A 17,309-nucleotide genomic window follows, 5' to 3' on the forward strand; every position below is an offset into this window, starting at 1 on the left:
GAGGCAGATCTGTGATTGTCACCGAACTAATCTGCCTCCTACAATGTCTACAGAATCCCGGGAATACCCGCAACCTCCCCGAGAATGGTCTTCATCATCATCATTGGCGGTCCCTGGAACCAGGATGACTTGCTTCCACAGGGGGTCGCAGATGTTTCAATGAAGGAGCCGATATTCCAGTCCTAAACTCCAACTGAAGGGAGGAAGATGCCTGTGCCTGGATTATTTTAACGTGTGGTGACCGTCTCACACCAGCCACCACACGGGCTTGACAGAGCTCGGCCTTTATCCAGTGGCAAGGGTTAACCAGGATGGCTGGAGACCTGCTCTGATGCAAGGACCGAGTGCGCACACATATCACAGTGTGGGCAGGCCCGTGCTGCCCCTGGGCTCTTGGCTCTTCTGGGCCCCGTACGCTCATTCACCGCACCTCCGCCACGATCTCTCACCGTACCTCCGCCACGATCTCTCACCGCTCCTCCGCCACGATCTCTCACCGTTCCTCCGCCACGATCTCTCACCGCACCTCCGCCACGATCTCTCACCGCTCCTCCGCCACGATCTCTCACCGCACCTCCGCCACGATCTCTCAACGCACCTCCGCCACGATCTCTCACCGCTCCTCCGCCACGATCTCTCACCGCACCTCCGCCACGATCTCTCACCGCACCTCCGCCACGATCTCTCAACGCACCTCCGCCACGATCTCTCACCGCTCCTCCGCCACGATCTCTCACCGTTCCTCCGCCACGATCTCTCACCGCACCTCCGCCACGATCTCTCACCGCACCTCCGCCACGATCTCTCACCGCACCTCCGCCACGATCTCTCAACGCACCTCCGCCACGATCTCTCACCGCACCTCCGCCACGATCTCTCAACGCACCTCCGCCACGATCTCTCACCGCTCCTCCGCCACGATCTCTCACCGTTCCTCCGCCACGATCTCTCACCGCACCTCCGCCACGATCTCTCACCGCACCTCCGCCACGATCTCTCACCGCACCTCCGCCACGATCTCTCAACGCACCTCCGCCACGATCTCTCACCGCTCCTCCGCCACGATCTCTCAACGCACCTCCGCCACGATCTCTCACCGCTCCTCCGCCACGATCTCTCACCGTTCCTCCGCCACGATCTCTCACCGTTCCTCCGTCAAGATCTTGCACCGTGCTTCCGCCACGATCTCTCACCGTTCCTCCGTCACGATCTCTCACCGCTCCTCCGCCACGATCTCTCACCGTTCCTCCGCCACGATCTCTCACCGTTCCTCCGCCACGATCTCTCACCGCTCCTCCGCCACGATCTCTCACCGTTCCTCCGTCACGATCTCTCACCGTTCCTCCGCCACGATCTCTCACCGTTCCTCCGCCACGATCTCTCACCGTTCCTCCGCCACGATCTCTCACCGTTCCTCCGCCACGATCTCTCACCGTACCTCCGCCACGATCTCTCACCGTTCCTCCGTCACGATCTCTCACCGTTCCTCCGCCACGATCTCTCACCGTTCCTCCGCCACGATCTCTCACCGTTCCTCCGCCACGATCTCTCACCGTTCCTCCGCCACGATCTCTCACCGTACCTCCGCCACGATATCTCACCGTACCTGCGCCACAATCACTCACCGTTCCTCCGCCACGATCTCTCACCGTTCCTCCGCCATGATCTCTCACCGTTCCTCCGCCCCGACCATCCCGCTCCTCCGCTGTACCTGGACCCCGCCGATGTTCCTGCCCACGCCCCAAACTGTGACCTGGGTTTTGATGATGTCATCCAGTCGCCCACCTCGAAGCCGTCGCACACTTGTAGCAGCTCACTCTGGAAGCTGCAGTGGTATGCTCTTTTATCCTCCCGACCCGCCGTGGCTTTTTTTTCTTCAAAAATATACTTTATTCATATAAAATTTTCACAGTACATTGGAAAATAGTTCAGTATCTTGCGGTCAGCAATTCCATACAATTCGTTTGGATGCTGACAGCAGTTCCATACGATGCACTAGCGTGCATTTCATTTCAAGGTACAGTTTAGTACAATCCGTGAATCACGTTACATGTAGTACTGTGCAAATAAGGGTATTACATGGAGCAGATAATAACAGGTTTACATTACATTCCAGGGTACATTTCAATACCGATCACGAATCACATTGCATGTAGCACTATGCAGATGAAAGCAGTACATGGAACAGATGAGAATATGTCCTCTCATAGGTCAGGGTGGCCCTCGATGTCCCAGGACCCACGCTGCTCTTTTATCCTCCCGACCTGCGGTGGTGACCTCTCGCAGGTCAGGGTGGCCCACGATAAATGAATGCCCCGGGAATAAGTTGCCCTGGTGTTGACACTCAGATTGTAATTATTTCTGTGGTGCCCAACTTTAATATTCTCCTGAAAGTCCCACTGCAATCAAGTTCCAGTTCCATTGAGGGTGTAAAAGAAAAGATAGCCATCTGTGGCTAACTAAAGAAATAAAGGATGGTATCCAATTAAAAACAAGGGCATACAAAGTTGCCCAAACTAGTGGGAGGACAGAAGATTGGGAAGCTTTTAAAAGCCAGCAAAGAATGACGAAAAAAATCATTAAGAAAGGGAAGATAGACTGTGAAAGTAAGCTAGCACAAAATATAAAAACAGATAGCAAGAGTTTCTCTCGGTATATAAAAAGGAAAAGAGTGGCTAAAGTAAATGTTAGTCCCTCAGAGGACGAGAACGGGAATTAGTGATGGGATACATGGAGATGGCAGAAACTCTGAACAAATATTTTGTATCAGTCTTTACGGTAGAGGACACAAACAATATTCCAACAGTGGATAGTCAAGGGGCGAAAGGGGGGGGGTGGAAGGAACATATCACAATCACTAAGAAGTAAGGTAATGGGTCTAAAGGCAGATAAATCTCCTGGACCTGATGACATCTTAAGAGAAGTAACGGCAGGGATAGTGGATGCATTGGTTATAATTTACCAAAATTCCCTAGATTCTGGGAAAACCGCAAATGTAACGCCCCTATTTAAAAAAGGAGGCAGACAAAAACCAGTTAGCCTAACATCTGTGGTTGGGAAAATGTTGGAGTCCATTATTAAAGAAGCAGTAACAGGATATTTGGAAAAGCATAATTCGGTCAGGCAGAGTCAGCATGGATTTATGAAGGGGAAGTCATGTTTGACAAATTTGCTGGAATTCTTTGAGGATGTAACGAACATGGTGGATAAAGGGGAACCAGTGGATGTGTATTTGGACTTCCAGAAGGCATTTGACAAGGTGCCACATAAAAGGTTACTGCGCAAGATAAAAGTTCACGGGGTTGGGGGTAATATATTAGCATGGATAGAGGTTTGGCTAACAGAAAACAGAGAGTCGGGACAAATGGTTCATTCTCCGGTTGGCAATCAGTAACTAGTGGGGTGCCACTGGGACCCCAACTATTTACAATCTATATGAACAACTTGGAAGAAAGGACCGAGTGTAACGTAGCCAAGTTTGCTGACAATGCAAAGATGGGATAAAAAGCAATGTGTGAGGAGGACACAAAATACCTTCAAAATGACATAGACAGGCTAAGTGAGTGGGCAAAAATTTGGCAGATGAAGTATAATGTTGGAAAGTGTGAGGTCATGCACTTTGGCAAAAAAAAATCAAAGAGCAAGTTATTATTTAAATGGAGAATAATTGCAAAGTGCTGCAGTACAGTGGGACCTGGGGGTATTTGTGCATGAAACACAAAAGGTTAGTATGGAGGTACAGCAAGTGATCAGGAAGGCCAATGGTATCTTGGCCTTTATTGCAAAGGGGATGGAGTATAAAAGCAGGGAAGTCTTGCTACAGTTTTACTGGGTATTGGTGAGGTCACACCTGGGATATTGCCTTGGTTTCCATATTTACAAAAGGATATAATTGCTTTGGAGGCAGTTCAGAGAAGGTTCACTAGGTTGATTCCAGAGATGAGGTTGTTGACTTACGAGGAAAGGTTGAGTAGAATGGGCCTATCCTCATTGGAATTCAGAAGAATGAGAGGTGATCTTATCGAAACGTATAAGATTATGAGGGGGGCTTGACAAGGTGGATGCAGAGAGGATGTTTCCACTGATAGGGGAGACTAGAACTAGGGGGCATAATCTTAGAATAAGGGGCCGCCCAGTTAAAACTGAGATGAGGAGAAATTCCTTCTCTCAGGCTTGTAAATCTGTGGAATTTGCTGCCTCAGAGAACTGTGGAAGCTGGGACATTGAATAAATTTAAGACAGCGGGAGACAGTTTCTTAACCGGTAAGGGATTTAGGGGTTATGGGGAGCGGGCAGGAAAGTTGTCCTGAGTCTATAACAGATCAGCCAATATTGTATTAAATGGTGGAGCAGGCTCCAGGGGCCATATGGCCTACTCCTGCTCCTATTTCTTATGTTCTTATGTAAAAAGCCGATGATAATCAGCCCTTGATGAATAGACTAACTGTGGCAGATATAGATGTGATCTTTGGGTTTGAGCTTCCCGTGTGCTAATCTTTTCCTAATATTCTTTAAAAGGAGTTTACAAAAGTCATCACTGTAAGTACAGGATAGAACTTCAGAACATTCTCTCCTTCTTGTTCCTGTCCTATGGGCCATGCAGCGCCGATACACCTGGGTAATCTGGGCCTGTCACTGATGGTAAAACCCGCAGCTCCCGCCCCGCTGGACACACACGTGACAACCAATGGGCCAATGGTTTTCCTGGTGCCCTCTCCGCCCCTGGTGCCAGGCTCGGTATATGCCATCCTGTGGGTTGGTGCCCTACCCCCCCCCCCCACCACCACTGGTGCCAGGCTCAATACACGGCCATTCTGTGGTGTTGCTGCACTCCCCGCCGCCCCCCCCCGCCCCCCCACTAGTGCCAGGCTCAATACTCGGCCATCCTGTGGGGTTTGTGCCCTCCCCTGGAGCCAGGCTAGATATACGGCCATCCTGTGGGGTCGGTGCCCTCCCCTGGTGCCAGGCTCGGTGTACACTATCCTGTGGGGTCAGTGCCCTCCCCTGCTGCCAGTATAGATACACGGCCATCCTGTGAGGTCGGTGCCCTCCCCAGGTGCCAGGCTCGGTATCTGGCCATCCTGTGGGGTCGGTGCCCTCCGCAGGTGCCAGGCTCGGTATACGCCCATCCTGTGGGGTCGGTGCCCTCCCCAGGTGCCAGGCTCGGTATACGCCCATCCTGTGGGGTCGGTGCCCCCCCCCAGGTGCCAGGCTCAGTATCTGGCCATCCTGTGGGGACGGTGCCCTCCCCTGGTGCCAGTCTCAGTACACGTCCATCCTGTGGGGTCGGTGCCCTCCCCTGGTGCCAGGCTCAGTATACGCCCATCCTGCGGGGTCGGTGCCCTCCCCTGGTGCCAGGCTCGGTATACCCATTCTGTGGGCTCAGTGCCCTCCCCGCCAGGCTACATGACGTCACAGAGACTGCATTGCCAGGTTGCTGATGTCACACAGCTCACGTTGCTGGGGTTTTCACGTCACACACATTATTGCCGGGTTGTTGACGTCACTGGCGCTGAGCGAGCGGCGGCGCGAGTTCGAATCGCAGCCACGTGACCCGGAGCGAGCCCGCCTCAGACTGTGGGAGCGGGCGGGGTAAATGGCAGATATAGGGTCGCGATTGGTGGGCGGCCTGTCAATCAGGTCAATCAGCCAATTGCAGGGGCGGACAACGCCTCCCTGAGCGCGCTGAGTGGCGGCACTGCGCATGTCCAGGATTCCCGGAGATCGGCCGTTGGTGAAGATGGCGGAAAGTGAGCGGAGCCGAGCGGCACCGGGGGGGAGAGGGGGCCGAGGGAGAGAGTCCCGGGTGGGGGAGGTGAGACATGGAATGGGGGTGAGGGCGAGAGAGACACGGACACGCGCACACAGACTTGACACAGGCACATCCCCAGAATGACTGGGGAGGGAGGAGACAGACGGGGAGGGTGGGGGGTCCTGGAAAACCGCTCCCCTCCCCTCCTCCTGTAACCTTCCCCTCCTCCTCGTCCCCCTCCCCGGGGGCCCAGTGAGATCAGACAGTGTGTAACCCGGGGCCCAGTGAGATCAGACAGCGTGTAACCCGGGGGCCCAGTGAGATCAGACAGTGTGTAACCCGGGGGCCCAGTGAGATCAGACAGTGTGTATCCCGGGGGCCCAGTGAGATCAGACAGTGTGTAACCCGGGGCCCAGTGAGATCAGACAGTGTGTATCCCGGGGGCCCAGTGAGATCAGACCGTGTGTAACCCGTGGCCCAGTGAGATCAGACAGTGTGTAACCCGAGGAGATTTCTGATGATTTTCTATAAGTCCAGACGGGCAGGAGAGATCTGAGGAAAAGGATAAAATAAAACAGAAATACTGGACATATACTGTTCTGAAACGTTGGAAAAACACTTTACGTTACATTCCACTTCACAACATTTATCTTCTAATTTTCTGCCCTGTGATAATTAGATCCCGGTGAATGGTGGAGTGATTGAGAAAGTTCCACAGCTGGAAGGAAACGGGGATTGTGGTCTGAGGAACAACAGCAGGTGAACAAGCACAGGATTGTGAGAGCACCAACCAGTGAGCCCCTTTTGATTGAAAGCGCTTCAATAGATCGACTGGAGAGAAAGGTAAGAGAAAGTGCCATTTACTCAGATACACACCGGTCCTGTAGACAGTACACACAGGTTACAAGGCAAGACAGGAAATGAGACCGGGAGAGACTAACCACCGAGCACAATTATCCAGCATGAGGCCGTGCAATGGGATGTGAAGTGAGATCAGTTTCTGTCTAAACACAGTCACAGTGAATCTTGTGTGTGTTTTAGAGTAAAGGGCTTTAATCTAAGAGATGACTCCAGTTTGAGGCAGAGCCCAGCAGATGGACCGGTCTCTGTACATTAGGTGCGGCTGAGCTCTCACCGACACCATCAGATCTCAATGTTCAAATATTTCCCATCTGGTGAGAAAGCCAATGGAAAGATTGAACCGGAAGCACATCGTCAATTCACTGATCACGGTGCACAGACCCATCTGAAAGACCAGCACAGCCCATCACCCACAGAATCAATTATTCATTCATGAACATTTAGAATGATAAGAAAATATATTGATAACTATTTTATATTTATTACTAATATTGAAGCATTAATCACGAGAGATATGTAGTATTCTAAAATACTGAAACACAGATATGGAGAGTTGCAATTTATTGATTGGCGTCGTACTTGACCCCGAGATGAGCTTCCGAACCCATATTCCATCAATCACCAAGTATGCTTACTTCCACCTCCATAACATTGCCGGTCTCTGCCCCTTCCTCAGCTCATCTGCTCAAACCCTCATCCAAGCCTCTGATCGGCCTCACACCTCGCACTCTCCGTAAACATATGCTTAAACTTAGGGGGCATAGTTTTAAGGTGGTTGGTGGAAGGTTTAGAGGGGATTTGAGGGGGGGCTTCTTTACGCAGAGGGTTTTGGGGATCTGGAACTCATTGCCTGGAAGAGTAGTGGATACAGAAACCCTCACTACTTTTAAGAGATGGTTGGATGGGCACTTAAAGTGCCGTAACCTGCAGGGTACGGACCTAGAGCTGGTAATTGGGATTAGACGAGATCACCTCTTGTTGGCCGGCGCAGATATAATGGTAAGTGCTGCAGGGAATCGAATATGGCCAGGGTGATCTGGACTAGTTTCGATCGCCTGGATGGGTAGGAGAGAAATTTTCCCACATTTTCTTTCCCTAAATTGGCCTGGGTTTTTACCTGTTTTTTGCCTCTCCCCAGGACATCACATGGTTCTGGTTGGGGTGGAATGTAGAATGTTTCGGTGCAAGGGGTGATGCAGTTGTGTGAGGCGGACTGGTTGGGCTGGGTGCTATTTACCTTTCCGCCATTGTTCATTGTTCATAGGTTTATATGTAACCTTCAGGGCTGCTGACCGAGGGCCGTGCGGCTCTTTGTCGGCCGGCGCGGACACGATGGTCTGAAATGGCCTCCTTCTGCGCTGTAAATTTCTATGTTTCTAAAACATTCCTGCCCATATCCTTACTCAAGAACACAAGAAGTAGCAGCAGGAGTTGGCCCTCCCATCTACTCCGCCATTCAGTAAGATCTGTATTCGATAGAGAATTTTAAAGATTCACAACTCTGAGTGAAGAAATAGCTCCTCCACAAAGTCTTAAATGACCGATCTGTTATCCTAATACGAGGAACCCTAACTCTAGACTATCCAGCCCTTGTCAGTTCCTCTCAGAATTTTATATGTTTCAGTGATATCACCTTCCGTTCTTCTAAACTCCAGACAATATAGGCCTATTCTACTCAATCTGTCCTCAGCCCTCTCATCACAACTTGTACCAATTTCCGTTCACCCATCACCCCTGAGCTCGCTGAACTACATTGGCTCCTGGTCCATCAGTGCCTCGCTTTCAAAATTCTCATCCTTGTTTTGAAATCCATCCAGGAACTTGCCCCTCCCTATTGCTGTCACCTCCTCCAACGCGACAGCCCTCAGATCTTTGCATTCCTCCAATTCTGGCCTCTTGAGCAGCCCCAATTTTCAGCAATATTGGTGGCTGTACCTTCAGCTGCCGAGGCCATAAGCTGTGGAATTCCTCCCTAAACCTCTCCACCTTTAAAATGCTCCTTAATACCTACCCTTTTGAACAAGCTTTCAGTCACCTGTGCTAATATTTCCTTACGTGACTGGGTGTCAAAGTTTGTTTGCTAACAGTCCTGTGAAGTGCCTTGGGACATTTTACTACGTTTAAGGCGTGATATAGATGCCATTTGTTGCTGATAACTGAATATATTTTGAATCGTAATATAACAAAACTACAGGCATGGGGAATTGCAATAGGTTGATAACTGCAGAGGAAGAGGATTGTTCTGTATTGCTCATAGTGTGAATTCTTTTAATGTGAGGTGGCCCTTGCACATTCGCTACCACACGGGCTTGGCAGAGCAAGGTCTTGGTCCAATGGCAAGGGGATCCAAGATGACTGGAGACCAGGCTCTGCTGCATGTTTCCTCTGACACTGATTCTCACTGGGATACACTTTCCTCTGGCACTGACTCTCACTGGGATACAGTTTCCTGTAGCACTGACTCTCACTGGAATACAGTTTCCTCTGGCACTGACTCTCGCTGGGGTACAGTTTCCTCTGGCACTGACTCTCACTGGGGTACAGTTTCCTCTGGCACTGACTCTCAATGGGGTACAGTTTCCTCTGGCACTGACTCTCACTGGGGTACAGTTTCCTCTGGCACTGACTCTCAATGGGGTACAGTTTCCTCTGGCAGACTCTCTCTGGGGTACAGTTTCCTCTGGCACTGACTCTCTGGGGTACAGTTTCCTCTGGCACTGACTCTGGGGTACAGTTTCCTCTGGCACTGACTCTCACTGGGGTACAGTTTCCTCTGACACAGATTTACTGTATACCTAATTCGTGCTGTCCCTGCCCTGGGAGTGCTGGCAGTTTAAAAGGAGCTTTAACCTGAAACTGATCAGGAGCTGCGGGTGGAAAGTTTTCAGTGCAGTGGCAGATCGTACTGCTGCTGAATTTTAATTGATAAGCTGCCAGCAGTGCGGTCGGGACGGACACCAAAGTGTGCCCTGCAGCAGGGTAGAGGGAACTTTACTCTGTATCTAACCCATACACCACCTCGTCTGTGGGAATTTAGTGTGAATTTGAAAGCAATTGCTTGGGTAGATAGAGAGAAATTTATTCTGCTGCTTGGGGTATCTAGGACGAGGGGACATAACCTTAAAATCCGAGCCAGGCCATTCAGGAGAGATGTTAGGATACACTTCTTCACTCAATGGATGGTTGAACATAAGAACATAAGAATTAGGAACAGGAATAGGCCATCTGACCCCTCGAGCCTGCTCCGCCATTCAATAAGATCATGGCTGATCTGGTCGTGGACTCAGCTCCACTTACCCGCCCTCTCCCTGTAACCCTTAATTCCCTTATTGGTTAAAAATCTATCTATCTTTGACTTGAATACATTCAATGAGCTAGCCTCAACTGCTTCCTTGGGCAGAGAATTCCACAGATTCACAACCCTCTGGGAGAAGAAATTCTTTCTCAACTCGGTTTTAAATTGGCACCTCAGTATTTTGAGGCTGTGCCCCCTAGTTCTAGACTCCCCTACCAGTGGAAACAACCTCTCTGCCTCTATCTTGTCTATGCCTTTTGTGATTTTAAATGTTTCTATAAGATCTCCCCTCATCCGTCTGAACTCCAACGAGTAAAGACCCAGTCTACTCAATCTATCATCATAAGGTAACCCCCTCATTTATGGAATCAGCCTAGTGAATCGTCTCTGTACCCCTTCCAAAGCTAGTATATCCTTCCTTAAGTAAGGTGACCAAAACTGCACATAGTACTCCAGGTGCGGCCTTACCAATACCTTATACAGTTGCAGCAAGACCTCCCTGCTTTTGTACTCCATCCCTCTCGCAATGAAGGCCAACATTCCATTCGCCTTCCTGATTACCTGCTGCACCTGCAAACTAACCTTTTGGGATTTAAGCCGGTTCACGGGCTCCCAGGCCGCCTGCAATTTCTGCGGTCTGGAAGAGTCCGTGTTCCATGTTTTTATTGATTGCACGAGGTTGCAGCCCCTGTTTTGTTATCTAAAGGGGCTGCTCCTGAAATTCTGGCTGCACTTTAGTCCCACACTCCTGATCTTCGGGCACCCTGTGCGGAGGGGAGCGGGTAGATCCGAGGGCCTCCTCGTAGGACTGCTCCTGGGCACGGCCAAGGGCGCCATCAGCCGGTCAGGCAGCGGGCGGTCGATGGGGTCGTTCAGCCAGACTGCCTGCCTCTCTTCCGCGCATACATCCGGTGCAGGGTGTCCCTGGAGATGGAGCACGCGGTGTCCACCGGTACGCTCGCGGCCTTCCGCGAGAGGTGGGCACCGGAGGGACTGGAGTGCCTCATCACGCCCGGCAACCAAATTTTAATTTGATTTTATGTTTTTAAGTTAATTTGTTTTAATTGCCGTTGCTTTTAGTGTCCCCCTCCCCTTTTATAGGGGGCACTTGGAGAAAAAATATGTTTTTGTGCCCAAAAAAACCCCCAAAAAAACCACAAAAAAAAAAATAAAAGAGCCTGCAAATGTTTGGTGTTTCCCCCAGATCGGGGGGGCACGGTTTAATGTTTTTTGTTTACTCCCAAAAAGAGTTTCATGCACAAGGACTCCCAGGTCCCTCTGCACCACAGCATGTTGTAATTTCTCCCCATTCAAATAATATTCCCTTTTACTGTTTTTTTTTTCCCAAGGTGGATGACCTCACACTTTCTGACATTGTATTCCATCTGCCAAACCTTAACCCATTCGCTTAACCTATCTAAATCTCCTTGCAGCCTCTCTGAGTCCTCTTCACAACCCGCTTTCCCACTAATCTTAGTGTCATCTGCAAGTTTTGTTGCACTACACTCTGTCCCCTCTTCTAGGTCATCTATGTATATTGTAAACAGTTGTGGTCCCAGCACTGATCCCTGTGGCACACCACTAACCACTGATTTCCAACCGGAAAAGGACACATTTATCCCGACTCTCTGCTTTCTGTTCACCAGCCAATTCTCTATCCATGCTAATACATTTCCACTGACTCCGCGTACCTTTATCTTCTGCAGTAACCTTTTGTGTGGCACCTTATCGAATGCCTTTTGGAAATCTAAATACACCACATCCATCGGTACACCTCTATCCACCATGCTCGTTATATCCTCAAAGAATTCCAGTAAGTTAGTTAAACATGATTTCCCTTTCATGAATCCATGCTGCGTCTGCTTGATTACACTATTCCTAGCTAGATGTCCCGCTATTTCTTCCTTAATGATAGTTTCAAGCATTTTCCCCACTACAGATGTTGAACTAACCGGCCTATAGTTACCTGCCTTTTGCCTGCCCCCTTTTTTAAACAGAGGCGTTGCATTAGCTGCTTTCCAATCCGCTGGTACCTCCCCAGAGTCCAGAGAATTTTGGTAGATTATAACGAATGCATCTGCTATAACTTTCGCCATCTCTTTTAATACCCTGGGATGCATTTCATCAGGACCAGGGGACTTGTCTATCTTGAGTCCCATTAGCCTGTCCAGCACTACCTCCCTAGTGATAGTGATTGTCTCAAGGTCCTCCCTTCCCACATTCCTGTGGCCTGCAAATTTTGGCATCGTTTTTGTGTCTTCCACTGTGAAGACGGAAGCAAAATAATTGTTTAAGGTCTCAGCCATTTCCACATTTCCCATTATTAAATCCCCCTTTTCATCTTCTAAGGGACCAACATTTACTTTAGTCACTCTTTTCCATTTTATATATCTGTAAAAGCTTTTACTATCTGTTTTTATGTTTTGCGCAAGTTTACCTTCGTAATCTATCTTCCCTTTCTTTATTGCTTTTTTAGTCATTCTTTGCTGTTGCTTAAAATTTTCCCAATCCTCTAGTTTCCCACTAACCTTGGCCACCTTATACGCATTGGTCTTTGATTTGATACTTTCCTTTATTTCCTTGGTTATCCACGGCTGGTTATCCCTTCTCTTGCCGCCCTTCTTTTTCACTGGAATATATTTTTGTTGCGCACTATGAAAAAGCTGTGTGGAAGTGTGGAACTTCCCACAATAAGCAGTCGATGCTCGCCCATTGAATAATTCTGGGCCGGTTGTGATGTCTGCCAAATGACCGTTGCTTGTTCCCTTGGATTGGATCTTTATTTATTCCCTTTGGTTTGTTTTCAGTTTCACTGCTGGACCTACTACTCAAAGCACTTTGTCTGATCTGCCCCTGGGAATGAGCAGACTCCTCCCTCCTCTCCCACACTGCACCGTCTCTCCTCCTGTGTGTTAAGACAGGATGTCCCAGCTCGCCTCCCCTTTCCCCCTTGGTTGTGTTCCACACTCGGCCTTGGGCCTTCCCCGAGGATTCTCAGTATGAACAGGGGGATGTGTGTTGAGACAGGATGTCCCAGCTCTCCACCTTTAAAGGGACATGGAGAGGACCCACTGGGCTGAATGGCCCTGCTTTATGACATCACTGCAGTGCCTAGCAACCAACCTCCCTGAGCCCTGCTCATTATGGGCTGGCAGTGTCTGATGGGACAGTGAAGAGGGAGAAAGACTTGAATTTATTTGGCGCCTTTCACGACCACCGGAGTCCTCAAAGCGCTTTACAGCCAATGAAGTACTTTTGGATTGTAGTCACTGTTGCAGTAAGGGAGAGTTACCCTGTATCTAACCCGTGCTGTACCTGCCCTGGGATTGTTTGATGGGACAGTGCACAGGGAGTTTTACTCTGTATCTAACCCGTGCTGTACCTGCCCTGGGATTGTTTGATGGGACAGTGCATAGGGAGTTTTACTCTGTATCTAACCCGTGCTGTACCTGCCCTGGGATTGTTTGCTGGGACAATGTAGAGGGAGGTTTACTCTGTATCTAACCTGTGCTGTACCTGCCCTGGGAGTGTTTGATGGGACAGTGCATAGGGAGTTTTACTCTGTATCTAACCCGTGCTGTACCTGCCCTGGGATTGTTTGCTGGGACAATGTAGAGGGAGGTTTACTCTGTATCTAACCTGTGCTGTACCTGCCCTGGGAGTGTTTGATGGGATAGTATAGAGAGAGTTTTACTCTATATCTAACCCATGTTGTACATGTCCCGGGACTGTTTGATGGGATAGTATAGAGAGAGTTTTACTCTTTATCTAACCCTGTGCTGTACCTGTCCTGGGAGTTTTTGACAGGATAATGTAAAGGAAGCTTTGCGCTGTATCTAACCCATGTTGTACCTGATCTGGCAGAGTTTGACGGGACAGTTTAGAGGAAGCTTTTCTGTCTATCTAACCCATACTGTAACTGCCTTGGGAGTATTTGATGGGACAGTGTGGCGGGAGCTTTTCTCTGAATCTAACCCATACTGTACCTGCCCTGGGAGTGTTTGATGGGATAATGTAGACGGAGATTTATTGTGTGCCAAACCTGTGCTAACCTAGCAAGTTGTGAAGAGGACGCCAATAATCTACAAAGGGATATAGAGAGGCTAAGTGAGTGGGCAAAACTTTGGCAGATGGAGTATAATGTGGGAAAATGTGAGCTTATCCACTTTGGTTGGAGAAATAATAAAGCAAATTATTATTTAAATTGTGAGATTACAAAATGCAGTGGTACAGTGGGATCTGGGAGTCCTTGTACATTAAACACAAAAAGTTAGCATGCAGTTACTGCAATTAATCTGGAAGGCAAATGGAATGTTGGCCTTTATTGCAAGGGGGATGGAGTATAAAAGTAGGGAAGTCCTGCTGCAACTGTACAGGGTGTTGGTAGGACCACACCTGGAGTACTGCGTACAGTTTTGGTCTCCTTATTTCAGGAAGGATATACTTGCACTGGAGGCAGTTCAGAGAAAGTTCCCGAGGTGTATAACTGAGATGAAGGGGTTTTCATAATGAGAAAGGTTGAGCAGATTGGGCCTGTACTCATTGGAATTTAGAAGACTTAGAGGTGATCTTATTGAAACGTATAAGATTCTGAGGGGGCTTGACAGAGAGGATGTTTCCCCTCGTGGGGGAATCTAGAACTAGAGGGCATAGTTTCAGAATAAGGGGTCGCCCATTTAAAACTGAAATAAGGAGAAATTTCTTATCTGAGGGATGTGAATCTTTGGAATTCTCGACCTCAGAGAGCTGTGGGGGCTGGGTCATTGAATGTTTTTAAGGTGGGGATGGACAGATTTTTGAACGATAAGTGGGTCAAGGATTATGGGGAGTGGGCAGTGAAGTGGAGTTGAGACCTGGATCCGATCAGCCATGATCTTATTGAATGGCGGAGCAGGCTCAAAGGGACAAATGGTCTACTCCTGCTCCTATTTCTTATGTTCCATACCTGCCCTGGAAGTGGTTGATGGGACAGTGTACAGGGAGTGTTACGCTATATCTAACCCATGCTGTACCTGCCCTGGGAGTCTCTGATGGGACAGTGTAGGCGGAGGTTTACTCTGTATCTAATCCGTGCTGCACCTACCCTGGGAACGTTTCATTAGACAGTGTACATAAGAGCATAAGGAACAGGAGTAGGCCATACGGCCCCTCGATCCTGCTCCGCCATTCAATAAGATCATGGACTTAGCTTCACTTCCCCGCCCGCTCCTCATACCCCTTATCCCTTTTCGTTTCAGAAACTGTCGATTTCTATCTTAAATTTATTCAATGTCCCAGCTTCTACAGCTTTCTGAGGCAGAGAATTCCACAGATTTAGAACCCTGTGAGAGAAGAAATTTCTCCTCATCTGTGTTTTAAATGGGCGGCCCCTTATTCTAAGATCATGCCCTCTAGTTCTCGTCTCCCCCATCAGTGGAAACATCCTCTCTGCATCCACCTTGTCGAGCCCCCTCATAATCTTATACATTTCAATAAGATCGTCTCTCATTCTTCTGAACTCCAGTGAGTAGAGGCCCAACCTACTTAACCTTTCCTCATAAATCAACCCTCATCCCCGGAATCAACCAAGTGAACCTTCTGTGAACTGCCTCCAAAGCAACGATATCCTTTTGTAAATATGGAAACCAAAACTCAACACAGTATTCCAGGTGTGGCCTCACCAAAACCTTGTATAGCTGCAGCAAGACTTCCCTGCTTTTATACTCCAACCCCTTTGCAATAAAGTCCAAGATACCTTTCGCCTTCCTGATCACTTGCTGTATCTGTATACTATCCTTTTGTGTTTAATGCACAAGTACCCCCAGGTCCCGCTGTACTGTGGCGCTTTGCAATCTTTCTCCATTTAAATAATAACTTTCTCTTTGATTTTTTTCTGCCAAAGTGCATGACCTCACACTTTCCAACATTATACTCCAACTGCCAAATTTTTGCCCACTCACTGAGCCTGTCTATGTCCTTCTGCAGATTTTTTGTGTCCTGCTCACACATTGCTTTTCCACCCATCTTTGTATTGTCAGCAAACTTGGCTATGTTACACTCAGTCCCTTCGTCCAAGTAGTTAATATAGATTGAAAATAGTTGGGGACCCAGCACTGATCCCTGCGGCACCCCACTAGTTACTGGTTGCTAACCAGAGAATGAACCATTTATCCCGACTCTCTGTTCTCTATTAGTTAGCCAATCCTCTATCCATGCTAATATATTACCCCCAACTCCGTGAACTTTTATCTTGTGCGGCAACCTTTTATGTAGCACATTGTCAAATGCCTGCTGGAAGTCCAAATACACCATATCCACTGGTTCCACTTTATCCACCCTGTTCGTTACATCCTCAAAGAACTCCAGCAAATTTATCAAACATGACTTCCCCTTCATAAATCCATGCTGATTCTGCCTGATCGAATTTTGCTTATCCAAATGTCCTGCTATTGCTTCTTTAATAATGGACAAGGACAACATTTTCCCAACCACAGATATTAGGCTAACTGGTGTAAAGTTTCCTGTTTTTTGTCTGCCTCCTTTTTTAAATAGGGGCGTTACATTTGCAGTTTTCCAATCTGCTGGGATCTCTCCAGAATCCAGGGAATTTTGGTAAATTACAACCAATGCATCTACAATCCCTGCCGCTACTTCTCTTAAGACCCTAGGATGCAAGCCATCAGGTCCAGGGGATGTATTTGCCTTTAGTCCCATTATCTTACTGAGTACCACCTCCCTAGTGATTGTGATCGTGTTAAGTTCTTCCCCCCCCCCCCCCCCCCCCCAATAGCCCCTTGACTATCCACTGTTGGAATATTGTTGGTGTCCTCTAACGTAAAGACTGATACAAAATATTTGTTCAGAGTTTCTGCCATCTCCATGTTCCCCATTATTAATTCCCCGGTCTCGTCCTCTTAAGGGACCAACATTTACTTTAGCCACTCTTTTCCTTTTTATATACCTATAGAAACTCTTGCTATCTGTTTTTATATTTTGTGCTAATTTACTCTCATAGTCAATCTTCCCTTTCTTCTTAATTTTTTTAGTCGTTCTTTGCTGACTTTTAAAAGCTTCCGAGTCTTCTGTCCTCCCACTAGTTTTGGTCACTTTGTATGCCCTTGTTTTTAGTTGGATACCGTCCTTTATTTCTTTAGTTAGCCACGGATGGCTATCTTTTCTCTTGCACCCTTTCCTCCTTGATGGAATGTATTTTTCTTGAGAGTTGTGAAATATCTCCTTAAATGTACACCACAGTTCATTAACCGTCCTACACATTAATCTATTTTCTCAGTGCACTTTCCCCAACTCTGCCCTCATACCTTCATAGTCTCCTTTATTTAAGATTAGTACGCTGGTTAGAGATCCAACTTTCTCACCCTCCATCTGAATTTGAAATTCAATCATGTTATGATCACTCATTCC

At 48.3% G+C, this 17,309-nt stretch overlaps 1 protein-coding gene across 3 annotated transcripts in view; it reads left to right on the forward strand.

Moving 5' to 3' along the window:
• The first annotated feature begins 1,753 nt into the window (after positions 1–1,753).
• Positions 1,754–17,309, forward strand: part of LOC139254802 (zinc finger protein 229-like) — a 37,589-nt gene continuing 22,033 nt past the window's right edge. For 2 of the 3 annotated variants that reach the window (XM_070873830.1, XM_070873828.1), the window contains exons 1-2: positions 5,647–5,750; positions 6,432–6,595. The gene's annotated coding sequence lies outside the window, so the exon portion shown is untranslated. Of the gene's footprint in view, positions 1,834–5,646; positions 5,751–6,431; positions 6,596–17,309 lie in introns of those variants that run through there. The other variant, XM_070873829.1, reaches the window with a different exon arrangement.

Source organism: Pristiophorus japonicus, unplaced genomic scaffold (assembly GCF_044704955.1).
Source record: "Pristiophorus japonicus isolate sPriJap1 unplaced genomic scaffold, sPriJap1.hap1 HAP1_SCAFFOLD_579, whole genome shotgun sequence".
Taxonomy (NCBI): Eukaryota; Metazoa; Chordata; class Chondrichthyes; family Pristiophoridae; genus Pristiophorus; species Pristiophorus japonicus.